Source organism: Rutidosis leptorrhynchoides, chromosome 9 (genome assembly GCF_046630445.1).
Source record: "Rutidosis leptorrhynchoides isolate AG116_Rl617_1_P2 chromosome 9, CSIRO_AGI_Rlap_v1, whole genome shotgun sequence".
In the NCBI taxonomy this organism is placed as follows: domain Eukaryota; kingdom Viridiplantae; phylum Streptophyta; class Magnoliopsida; order Asterales; family Asteraceae; genus Rutidosis; species Rutidosis leptorrhynchoides.
Window position 1 is genome coordinate 68,717,364 of NC_092341.1, and position 12,612 is coordinate 68,729,975.

At 35.3% G+C, this 12,612-nt stretch overlaps 1 long non-coding RNA gene across 2 annotated transcripts; it reads right to left on the reverse strand.

Moving 5' to 3' along the window:
* Positions 1 to 1,527: 1,527 nt before the first annotated feature.
* LOC139866446 (uncharacterized) lies at positions 1,528 to 12,165 on the reverse strand. Of its 2 annotated transcripts, none has more exons than XR_011765459.1 (3): positions 12,047 to 12,165; positions 11,109 to 11,237; positions 1,528 to 1,848 (listed from the first exon to the last, which is right to left on the reverse strand). It is a non-coding gene; the product is annotated as an uncharacterized lncRNA (long non-coding RNA). The 2 variants fall into 2 exon arrangements; XR_011765458.1 differs by having other exon boundaries at positions 12,043 to 12,159.
* Positions 12,166 to 12,612: the final 447 nt, after the last annotated feature.

The window sequence follows — 12,612 nt, forward strand, 5'->3', positions numbered from 1 at the left end:
AGGGAAAGGCACGAGGTTTTTAGTAGGTAAGGGGTTAATTATATAACACACATAAACAATCCAAATCCAAAGAGACACAATCAGGGTATGTTTGGCAAAACTAGCGGGAAGCTGCAAGCGTTTAGCTGCAAGCGTTTAGCTGAAAGCGTTTAGCAGAAGTTTTTTAAATGTATTTAATTGTTTGACATTGTAGCTGAAGCTGTTAAAAAATAAATAAAATGACAAAAATGGACACTAGATAAAATACTTAAATATCATTATTTTAATCTAATAAAACATAGTCATTATTCAAGCAACCAAGTATAATGCTAGATATTCGTTTATCATCTTCATTAGTTCCTATCATTATCTATATCAGTTTATACATACACTTCTATATATCGTTATCTATATCAATTATCATACGAATGAGTATTAAGATTGCACATAAACCAAAAGTATGAATGAGCACTAAGATAGCAGGAACAACCCATGTGAGCCATTCAAAATACACATGTAGACAAACCAAGCTAAGATAGCATGAGCATACACATGAATGAGACTAACCCTAAATATGCTAATATAGGACAAAACAGAACATAAAAAGCTATCGATACTTGAAAGAACTTTAACCCCATGTGACCCATTCAAAATCCACATGCAGACAAACCAAAGTAACATAGCAGGAACAAAAGAGATGATGCAGAATAACCCTAAATTACACATAAGTTACACATGAAGATACAGACATATCCCTTACAAATGCACTTCTTGCGTGCAAGATGTGAGCAGCAGAGCACCACCTCTATTACAGACTCCTAATTACACCAACAAAATTTAAGACACATCAGCTAGTCAATGGACTCTAGAAGATGTGGTTTTTTCTCCAATCATCGAATAACTCAGGTTCGGATGACAAATTCAACAATAAAGCTATAATACTTATATAAATTAAAAACAGAAACATTGATTAGAAGCATAAAAATACAATGATTAAACCAACGAGTAGAATACACTTGGTGTTTCCCCCAAAGAAAAAATTGGCAGCGGCAACTATGAAACGAGGAGAATGAAATTAGAATTAGGATCTGGGCTTTCAATATCATGAGATAACTGAATTATGTGGGAGATCTCTAATAAATAGGAAGGTTATTTATGTAACTCAATTATCAAACGCTTGTTTTTATCCCTAAACGCTAGCGTTTCAATTAGAAGCTTTTTCTATTTCCTAAAAAGCTTTAAGCTCTTGCTCTCAAACGGAACCAAACGGAGCTTTATATTAAATAGGAGCTTTTTCATAAAAGATAAAAGCTAAAAGCTTCAAAAAAGCTTCAAAAGCTCTTCGCCAAACATGCCCTCAATCCAACAAAAGTGGCCTTAATATATTATGCGTTAGCTAATGCATACTTGTATTATTAATATATCCAATATTTAATCCTTGAATACCGAACGAACTTATACTCCAAAGTCCATTTTGAATAGGCAGTATGATAAAAATGCATAAACATATTTAAATTTAAATAAAAATAAAAAGTGATATTCGACCGATTTACAAAAATGCATAAACATATTCAAATAAAAAGTGATATTCGACCGATTTACAGAATGTGTATGTTATATATTTTCTTATTTTTCTTCTAAAAATCGATTTACATAATGTATAAAGATTGGTCCAGTACTTTTTCGAGTTCTGTCCATCCCGTACCGAGAACCGAAAAATATAAAATTTAAGGACCATTGACTGTACCAAAACTCTTTGTGAATGCTCGATTCCGGTCCTCGGGATTTTCGATTTTTCCAATAGCATGCACACCCCTAGCAGCAACAACGTAACTCAAAGCCAATTCTGGATAAGGAAAATATAAACACCTAACAGAAAACAATATGTGCAGCAACAATTCAAATGGGTATCAACCAATGCCCATTCTATTAGATAGACTAACATCAAACATTAGAGGATTATTAATGCAGATTATTACACTTAAGATTTAACTTACTCGACCTATTTGAAAATCATTCAAACCTTCTTAATTATAATTCATTTAAAACCTTTGCACTGGTCAATTTCTTTTAGAGTTTCAGCTCAGTTAATGATACTTGAAATTATAATAGTGACCAACTAAGCATTAGAAATTCATATCAGATAGAAAGTCCATAACTAAGCATTATCATCATAGTAAAAAAAATCTCATAGTAATAGAAGTTCATAACTAAGCATTAGAAGTTCATATCAACAATATAACAAAGCAAAATAGAAGTTCATATCAACAATATAATTTCATAACTAAAAGCATTATCATCATAACTAAGCAAAAATCTAGGTAAACGCTTATTCATCTGTGTTACTGTTCCTCAATATGATGTTTCTTGATGATATATCACTGTTAAGCACAAAATAAAAAATTAGACAAAAGTATAACATATAATAAATAGTTGTTAGAGTCGAAGTCAAAACGAACTATAGCGTGCTAACTCCCTCCCAAGATCGCAATCCGTAGGTAAATTCTCCAAAGCCACACTTACTTCTGCATCTCTCCATGGACCAACGGTCTTACTTTAAGCATGTTAGTCACAGTCATATCAAACTAAAACTGTGTTGGATCGTTGATCATCTCTATTTCGTTGTGGTCTTAACGAACATGCCAATTTTCTGAGCATTTCCTATTATGATAAAACCCCGTAAACCTCCTGTAATTTTGATTATTTCAAAACGAAGGTTTCCACTTATGAATGAAACTCTCAGAAGGATCATACCTCATCTATGAGTAGGATCATATTGTGTCATACTATGTCATTTGCCAAGGTGTGATCTTTATGAAAGGTCCATTTATAAGTGGAAAACCTTGTCTGCAACTAATCGAAATTATAGGAGGTTTACAGCTTTTATAATATGGGAAATGCTGAGAAAATTATCTTGCTGGTTTAGATCGCAACAGAAATGGAAATGATCAATAATCCAACACAACTTGAGGTTGATATAACTAACGAACATGCTCAACGGTGAGACCGTTGTTCCATGGAGAGAAGCGAAAGTAAGTGTGATCTTGGAGCATTTACCTACCGATCATGACCTTGGGAGAAAGTTAGCACGCTATAGGTGCGTTTTGACATTAACTAACTATTACAACTATTTAATTGTTGGTTTCGTTTTCTGTAGATCGTGAATTACGAAGTAATCCAGAATATTAGAGTTTCTTAATTAATATTTATAGTTTATATGGCTTTATAGGTTTTCATTAAAGTACATTAGAAGTTTGTAAAATTCAATACTCACATTGATCTAACTACATTAAAAATTAAATAGTCCATGCTACCTAATTCCACCCACAGAACGGTCAAACAAGAATATTACTTTTTGTATTCAGTTACACCAACTATGGGTAAAATAGTCAAATAAAAATAATATAGTTATGTACCAACCATGGATTTATGTATTATGATTATAAACTATTGAAACAATGACATCATAATCCATTATATATTTTCCTTTTAATTTGTGATCATTTCTTAAATATTAAATACATATATGGTTGTATATATATAGAACAAAAGTCATATCCAGCCCAACGATTCTTAAGTAGGATGCTTTTCTAGGTGTTCTCCGCCGCGAAGAGGGCTCCTCAGTCGTTAATCTAATCTTCAATTTACGATTTTTACAAAAAATAAATAAATAAATAATAAAGTGACTATACAAACCTTATTTAAAATAATAACAGCAAGTGCAACCGAAGTACCATTGTACAGAGTAAAACAGGGTTTCGGAAGTGAAGTACTCGTTGATGATGAGAAGATAAGAGATAATAAAATGTTTAGCAACTAAACTGAAGCCACTCTTATGTGCTAATCTTCAACTTACGATTCTTTACAAAATAAAATATAGAATAAAATGACTACATTACATACATACCTTATTTTAAACAAGAACCGCATGTAAAGAACAGAGTAAAGGGGTTTTTCAGATCTGAAGTACTTTTTGAAGATGAGAGAGAATAAAATGTTCAGCAACCAAATTGAAGCCATTCATATGAAGTTATGATTATAAACCCTAATCCTAATACGGATATGGGCTTATATGCTGCGTGATTTCCCTCTTTCTATCTAATGGGCCAATTAACATGGTCTGATTCATCTATGCGTGGTGATTCATCTACTGATGGACAAGCTTTAAATTTGAAAAAGATAGGCAAGCTTTAAATTTGAAAAAGATAGTAATTATGAATGAAGGTGTAGGAGATGCGGTTGCATTGCCTGGTATGCTTCACGTTGAGTCTGCCAATCGGGAATTCACAAAATCAGTTACGTGTATAGTTGAAATTTGACCCATTTACTCAAGAATGAGTTGCTTTGGGTTGGTTTATCTTAGGAAAATAAAAATAAAAAATTCATGGGAAATAGAAAAAACACCCAATATATAGACACATTATGTATCTATATCTATATATTATTGATATCTTAGTAGTGTTCTTTAGTCAAAATGCCTTTGTAGGTCTTGACCGCTTATACTCTTTTTATAAGTTTGGTTCGCCTTATACAATACTTGTCACAAGATCACATACTTGGAAAAGAGCAACCCTTGAAAATTAATTGTTGCAGATGCTGGTAATGGCACAACGGCTGTTGGTCTAGAATTGGATCCGTATATTTAGGGTATGTTTTGATTATTAATAACTAATAGTTTATTAAGCTTGTGTATTTTGTAGGGTTAATAACCAAACATGCTGATTATACTTTAGATCACTTATCGATTTAATTTGTACTTCTATTTCCATTTTCTACTTTAACTGAATTCAAGCAATCGTAAGTCAACAAATGTTATTTTCGTCTGCTAGGCTCCCATGGGAAGTAACAGCAGTGATGCTTGTGGACACCACTGAAGGGTATAGAAAAACAAGAGGAAGGTTTAATATCTGAATTATGTTGGTATTTTGATTTGGGTATTAATTATTAAGCACACTGGACTTGTAAAATTGGGTAGAACGTCATCATCCAAATTAAGCACACTGCGACAGCTCTAAAGCTCCCGGCCCCGACGGATTCAACATGAAATTCCTTAAAAAATACTGGTGGCTAGTAAAAGAGGACCTAACTGCGGCTCTTGACTGGTTTTGGTTGCATTCTGAGATATCCAAGGGTTGCAACGCATCTTTCTTCACACTCATTCCTAAAAAATCTAATCCTATAGGATTTAACGAATACCGACCGATATGCCTCATCGGTTGCTATTACAAAATCCTCACAAAGCTTCTCTCTAACCGTCTCGCAAAAATAATCCATAAAATAATAGGTTCCGAACAAACGGCATTCCTAAAAGGTCGCAACATCCTAGATAGTGTACTCATTGCCAACGAAATTATAGACGAACTAAAACGTAAGAAACAAAAAGGTCTTATTTTTAAAGTAGACTTTGAAAAAGCATTTGATTGTATAGAATGGGACTTCCTCTTCAACACTATGAAGAGCTTAGGCTTCGGAATCAAATGGATAAGTTTCATTAAAGCATGTCTCTCCTCCTCCACAATCTCTATTCTAATCAACGGTTCCCCCACACGTGAATTCACCCCCGGTAGGGGCATCCGCCAAGGTGATCCAATCTCCCCATTCTTGTTCATCATTGCAGCCGAAGGGCTTAACATCCTCGTCAAACGTGCCATCACAAAAAACCAATTCCGAGGTATCCGCGTCGGACATGACGAGATTGTTATTTCCCATCTTCAATATGCAGATGACACAATCTTCTTCGGCGAATGGAGCAAACGAAACTCTAAAAACATCGCTAAACTGTTAAAATGCTTCGAAAACATCTCTGGCTTAAAAGTTAACCTAAAAAAAAGTAGCCTCTACGGGATCGGGGTTCCCAAACCGGAAGTGGAAGATATGGCCAAGGCCATCGACTGTTCGGCGGGCTCTACCCCATTCACGTACCTCGGGTTACCTATTGGTGTCCCATCTACTAAAGCATCATCATGGCACCCCATCATTGAAAAATTCGAAAAACGCCTCTCCGATTGGAAAGCCAAAACCATATCCTATGGCGGTCGGCTCACTTTAATAAAATCCGTACTTTCAAGCCTACCACTCTATTATTTCTCCCTATTTCACGCACCTACCAAAGTCATTAACTCTCTAGAAGCAATTAGAAGAAAATTCTTTTGGGGCGGGTCCGAATCAAACAACAAAATTAATTGGATAAAGTGGGAATTAATCTTATCACCATATGACAAAGGAGGGCTTAACATTGGATCCTTATTTTGTAAAAACATTTCTTTACTTTGTAAATGGTGGTGGAGGTTCCACAACGAAAAAACCGCTTTATGGGTAAAAATAATCTCGAGTATTTACGGGGCGGGGGGCGGGGTTTGCACTAACGATTTTTCTAGAAAAGTTTCAGGTAGAACAATTTGGAACGAGATCATTAAAGCAGGGAAAATCGCGGACAACATCGGAATTAGCTTCTCATCCTCGATCAACAAATGAATTGGAAATGGCTCGAACACCAAATTCTGGACCGACATTTGGTGTGGTACGGAACCACTCAACAACCTGTTCCGAAGGCTATACATGCTCGACTCAAACAAAAACGCTTCAGTCGCGGACCGTCTCACACTCTCCAACACAATCACACACGGTTCATGGGCTTGGACTCGTACACCTACCGGACGTGGACTTCGCGAGCTAACTGAACTAAACAATCTCATATCATCCATCTCCCTTACCGAGGCGCCGGATTCATGGAAATGGAACCTCGACCCTTCCGGTTCCTTCTCTACAAAAATGCTATCTCATATCCTTGATAACTTAAAACTCGCAACTTCACACAGTTCGACACCAACACCTAGAAATAAATTCTTACCACAAAAAATCTGCATTTTCATATGGCGTGTCATAAACGGTAGAATACCAACTAGATCCGAACTCGACAAAAGAAATATCGACCTTGACTCAATATTGTGCCCAATTTGCGAAGCGCAAATCGAATCCATAGATCATATCCTCTTTCTATGTCCAAAAACCACTCAAATATGGAGTTCCATTCTACAATGGTGGAAGCTCCCCAACAACTTACTAACTAACTTCTCCGACATTACATCAATCAACCAAAACCTCTCCTCCAATCAAACCGGTACCTCAATTTGGCAAGCCACCAAATGGTCCACCATCTACATCCTATGGAAACACCGCAACTTAAAAGTCTTTAGCAAGAAAGATTGGAACCACGACATCATACTCAACGAAATACAAACACAAAGCTATTCTTGGATCTCAAAAAGAGCAAAAAAATCACCAATCGAGTGGCACCAATGGCTCATAAACCCATCCTCCTACATCTTCTCGGATACACAAAGAACAGGAATCGGCTGAAACTATTCGAATCTCGCATACTCGCATGATCATAGTCATCAAATGTAATCGAGTTGTAATATTCGTTGTATAGTTTATAGGGACTTGTACTTATCCGGTTTATATTAATATAATTTACTTGCTTTTCAAAAAAAAAAAGAACGTCATCATCCAAGAAAGTAGGTTATGTGCACATTAATATATCATATTTAAAATTGAAAATTCGTATTTTCTAGCATTTTATTTTATGTATCTTCACATATAATTATTTATTGTTGCATCAAATTAGATTCAGGTCTGTTTTGGTGTTTTAGTGGATCTGATATATACTTTGGTTGCTTTATAGCTAGCTACTCAACTTAGTCAAGAGAGAAAAGGGGGAGCCAAAGTGGTGATTGGTGGTACACTTGGCATGTTCGGGTTAGCACAACGATACAAGTCTTACTTCCAAAACTAGTATGCCACATGAACAACAATTATTATTTGAAGAAAGACTTGGTAGTCTTTGATACTATACATAGAGTAGTGGCAAAATGGGTGGGTTAGGTTAACTTTCATTGATCCCTACTATATCTATCTCAATGGAATCATAAACGGTTACAAGGTCTTTGTCTTTGTGGATAAAGCTGATGAACACAAAGATCGTCTACGTCGTTAATTAAAGCTTCCGGTTGGTACTCCAATTCGGGTTCTTTTTTTGTACTTTTGGTTATCAACATCTTTGTAAGATTATTTTTTCTTACAGAAAGTTTGAATCATCTATTAGGAACTTGACTAATAATCCTTTAATCTCTGAAGATGTTGATGAATCACTTGATGTGATTTGTGTGATGTTTTAGGAATCTCTACGTAATAGATTGATTAAAAATACGGTGAATCGTTTATTTATCTCCCAAAATGAAATTTGGATAATCAGGAAGTATGATCCATAGGAACCTTCTAGGAGCGATCCTCATGAGAGATTGATTCACAAATGGAAACCCTTGAGTGCACAAAAAAGAAATTTTAGACGGTTCAATAGGTTTTACAATGTTGACAGATGATGAGAAGATAGCCCTTTAGTTATGACCCCAACAGAAATAACGATTATGAATGATCCATCACAATATGATGTGACTAACATGCTCCTTAATGGTGTGATTCTCAATACATGGAGAGAAGCTGAAGTACTCATTGAATTGGAACATTTGCCTACTGATGTTAACTTTAAGAAGTAGTTAAGACGTTACGAGGTTCAACTCTAAAAATAATTAAAACTATTTATTATAATTTCAACTATCAAACTACTTTATTTTTAACAGGTAAGGGGATGTGCTTGGGGAACAGGAATGGAACAAGAACCAATGATCATGCATTGAATTTAGTGTTATACGTAATAGTCTTTATTTATCATTTTACATGTTTGTGATGTTTAGAAAGTTAAGGATTATAGTTGCTTGAACTACTAGTCTCATTCGTAGGACGATGCTGCAAGTAATTTTCTTTGAGTATATTTTCTTGAGAGTCTCAAAACAAATTATTTGCAACATAGCACTACGAATGAGACAAGCAGTTCAAGCAACTATAATCGTCAACTCTCTAATCAATTAATAAACACCGCAAACAGGTAAAGTGTGAAATAAAGACCATTAACTATAACACTAAACTTAATGGATGATCAATAGTTCATGTTCCCCAAGCGCATCCCTCTTGACCTTTTAAAAACTAAATACATAGTTTAATAGTTAACCTATGATAAATAGTTTTACTTGTTATTAGAATCAAACCTCGTAACGTCTTAACTCCTTTTTAAAGTTAACATTAGTAGGCAAATACTCTAGTTCAATGAGTATTTCAACTTCTCTCCATGCATGGAGAGTCTCACTATTAAGCAACATGTTAGTCACATCATATTGTGATGAACTATTCATAATCGTTATTTCTGCTAGGGTGATAACCAAAATGTCTGCTGTTAATACTGTAAAACCCAGTAAACCGTCTAAAATTCCTTTTTCATGCACTGAAGGGTTTCCATTTGTATATTGATCTCTCATGAGGATCTCTCCTAGAAAGATCCTCTGGATCATTACTTCTTGATTATCCAAATTTAATTTTAGGAGATAGATAACCTATTCATTGCATTTTGAATCAATCTATTACTTATATGAGGGTGAAATATGTATTTTATCATTTTTGTTCTTCTTTCCAATGAGCAAGTCACAAACACACCAAAAGAGAGGATATAATGGTGAGGGACGTACACTAACCACAAAATCAAACAAAGTTCATTCCAAATATTTTATGACCCTCACAGATAAAGAGCAGCTCAAATCCAATTTCAAAGACCCCTCACAGTAGATCTAAACATAATAATTACGCACACTGAAGTGGGTGATGGTGACGAAATAAAGAACATAGCTATATGTGAAATTGTTCTTTAAACTCCGACCACGTATTCCGGCACCCACCGCCACCTGCAAATATGCCAACACCCATCACCACCTACAATACCGTAGATACCCACCCCCTCCTGCAACTCTGGCAACAGTTAGGGTTTGTTTGAGATTCGCTATATATTTGTTTAGGGGTTATTTGTTAAGGGGTTATTTTAGTGCAAATTTTTTCGGTTTTTCGATTTTGCTCCCGGTGGAAAAAATTTTGGCCCCAAAACCTCCATATTTTGCCCCAAAACCTTCGTATTTTGCCCAAAAACTTTCAAATTTTGCTCAAAAAACTCTATATTTTTCCCCAAAACCTCTAATATTTTGCAAAAAAAAAAATTCCCTAAGTTTTAAAAAAAGTCACCCCCGGTGAAAAAAATTTCTGGATCCGCCACTAGTAAGCACCAACCATAAACGACCGGTTCCGAAGATAATACACACAGATCCTACTAATGACGACACCACCACCATCGTCACTGCCGGAAACAACCACCAAACTGAACATGTTGGTGGTTTGCACATAAAAGGGCACACACACGGATCTGAGGAGAGTTGTTGGCAGATCTATAAAGGAGGGTGTTAAGTGTGTTTGGCAGACGGTGACATTGTGATTGGCCGTAAAAGGAGAGGAAGCGTGTAGCCGACGGATTAGTGGTTGTTGGAGTATAAGATGAACGGTATAGTACGATTACCGGTAGATAGGTAAATGGCGGCAGAGGGGGGTGAAGTCTAGTATATATTTAGAATAGTAGGTAAGTAAATATCAACAGGAGCAAAAACCAAAATTAAGTTGGGAGAAATATAAAGTACGGAGTAAATGATTAACGGGAGCAAAAAGCAAAGATAAGTTGGGAGAAATACGAAGTACGGAGTAAATAATTAAATTAGGATTTTATTCAACTAGGAGAAAGAGAGTAGGATATTACTCCGTATTTATAGATTTGGTTCAACTTTTTCTTTTTTAGCAAAAAAAAAAACTTATAACATTAAAACATCCGGTAAAATTCAATCAAAAGATGAGAACTGGAATACAACATCTCGTTCAAATTAAAACCGTCAAACGGGTCAAAGAAGTTTAGGTTTGGTCCAAACTAGGTGTGGTGCCTTCTTGTTTATGCGAAGCAAGTGTTAACTAATATTATGATGATAATAGTATTTAGATAAGGTTACCTATCCAAAAGAGTGAGGACCTATCCAAAAGAGTGAGGACCTGGACTGGTATTATGCTTGCTAATATGTGAACAAAAGAGTCGAGACCTAATATTTAGGTTAATATTTACATTAGACGGTATCTGAACAAAAGGTTAAGATTCGGTAGAGGAAAAATAATTGTTTAATAGATAGTTATATGTGTTGTTTATAAGTTGTTACCTATTTCTGTAGCTTGTGATGGCAATTGTAACCTTGTTTCCTCGACTGGATGTCGTCGATTATGAATTCGGTAATATGTTGTTGGTGAAAAGAAGGTGAAGAAAGCTTTTGTAGAATCATGGATTATGGCTGCATAATTTTATGTGAACATGTTGTTAGATGTAATTAATAAGTGAAAATATACATAGTATGTCAATACATCAGTTTTCACGCCAAGTATGCTAAGTACCGACAAAAGATTTCAATATTTGAATCTGCAATGTCAGTGTCATATGATCCAGTTATGAGTTATGGTAAACAAATACGAGTTTAGTGTAGTTACAGTAGTAAGTGAAGTTAATCAAGTAATCAATGGCTCTTTGTTATGGTCTGCATATGTACATCAATTAGAACCAAACTTCACACAATCTCTACCCACTATGCCCATTTACATTTTTTGGGTTTGGAAGTCAACAATACCAATCTATCGTTCCTTCCTTTAATCTCTTAGTTTTTTCTTACTCTGGACTACTAACAGTTTAATTAGGAGAAGTTAGCAATAGCATACGTCGAGGTAAGTTTTTAAAATGAAAGTAATAACAACGGTTAGACATACATAAAGAGTACAGTAAAGCGTTAACTGTAAACCTTAAGAAAACAAACAGCTTTTCTAATCGGAGCATACTTCAGTAACCATGAATGCGTATCAAATTTAACATACAAACTATATGCAACTAAAACCTAAACCAACCAACCAAACGCAGCTATTAACATGCAAAATACTCTCTGGAGTAAAAATGACATGAACAAATAGGACGACAAAAATAAAAAACATAGAAACACAACTTTGAATAAAGAACAATAGTGTAACATATTAGCAACATCCAAAGTACTCACATGGATACAAAAAAAAAAACAAACCTATTACAATGGTTTAACAGTGAAAATAATGTACCTACATAATAAGTGGAACTCAAAGCCAACCAGCTTCGACCACCACCACTAATCACCTCGCCACCCGCCAATCTCCGCTATCATCCAACATTCACCTCCACATTTTTACCTTAATTTAAGTATTCACCTCCACATTTTCACCTACATTCAGAAGTTTTCTGAAGGAGATTTCGTTGCTCTTCTACTATATGTAGACGATATTTTGATCGTAGGGAAAGACGCAACGAAGATCAACAAGCTGAAGAAGGAACTCTCTAAGTCTTTTGACATGAAAGACCTAGGACAGGCTCAACAGATTTTGGTAATGCAGATAACCCGAGACAGGAAGAATAAAAGGTTATGGCTATCTCAGGAGAAGTATATAGAACGAGTGCTTTCAAGTTTTAATATGAACAATGTCAAACCTGTTAGCATTCCATTAGCCAACCATTTCAAGTTAAGCAAGAGTTCTTATCCCTCATCCAAGGAAGAGATCGGGGAGATGTCTTCAGTACCATATTCTTCTGCAGTTGGAAGTTTGATGTATGCAATGGTGTGTACAAGGCCCGATACTGCTCACGCAGTGGGAACA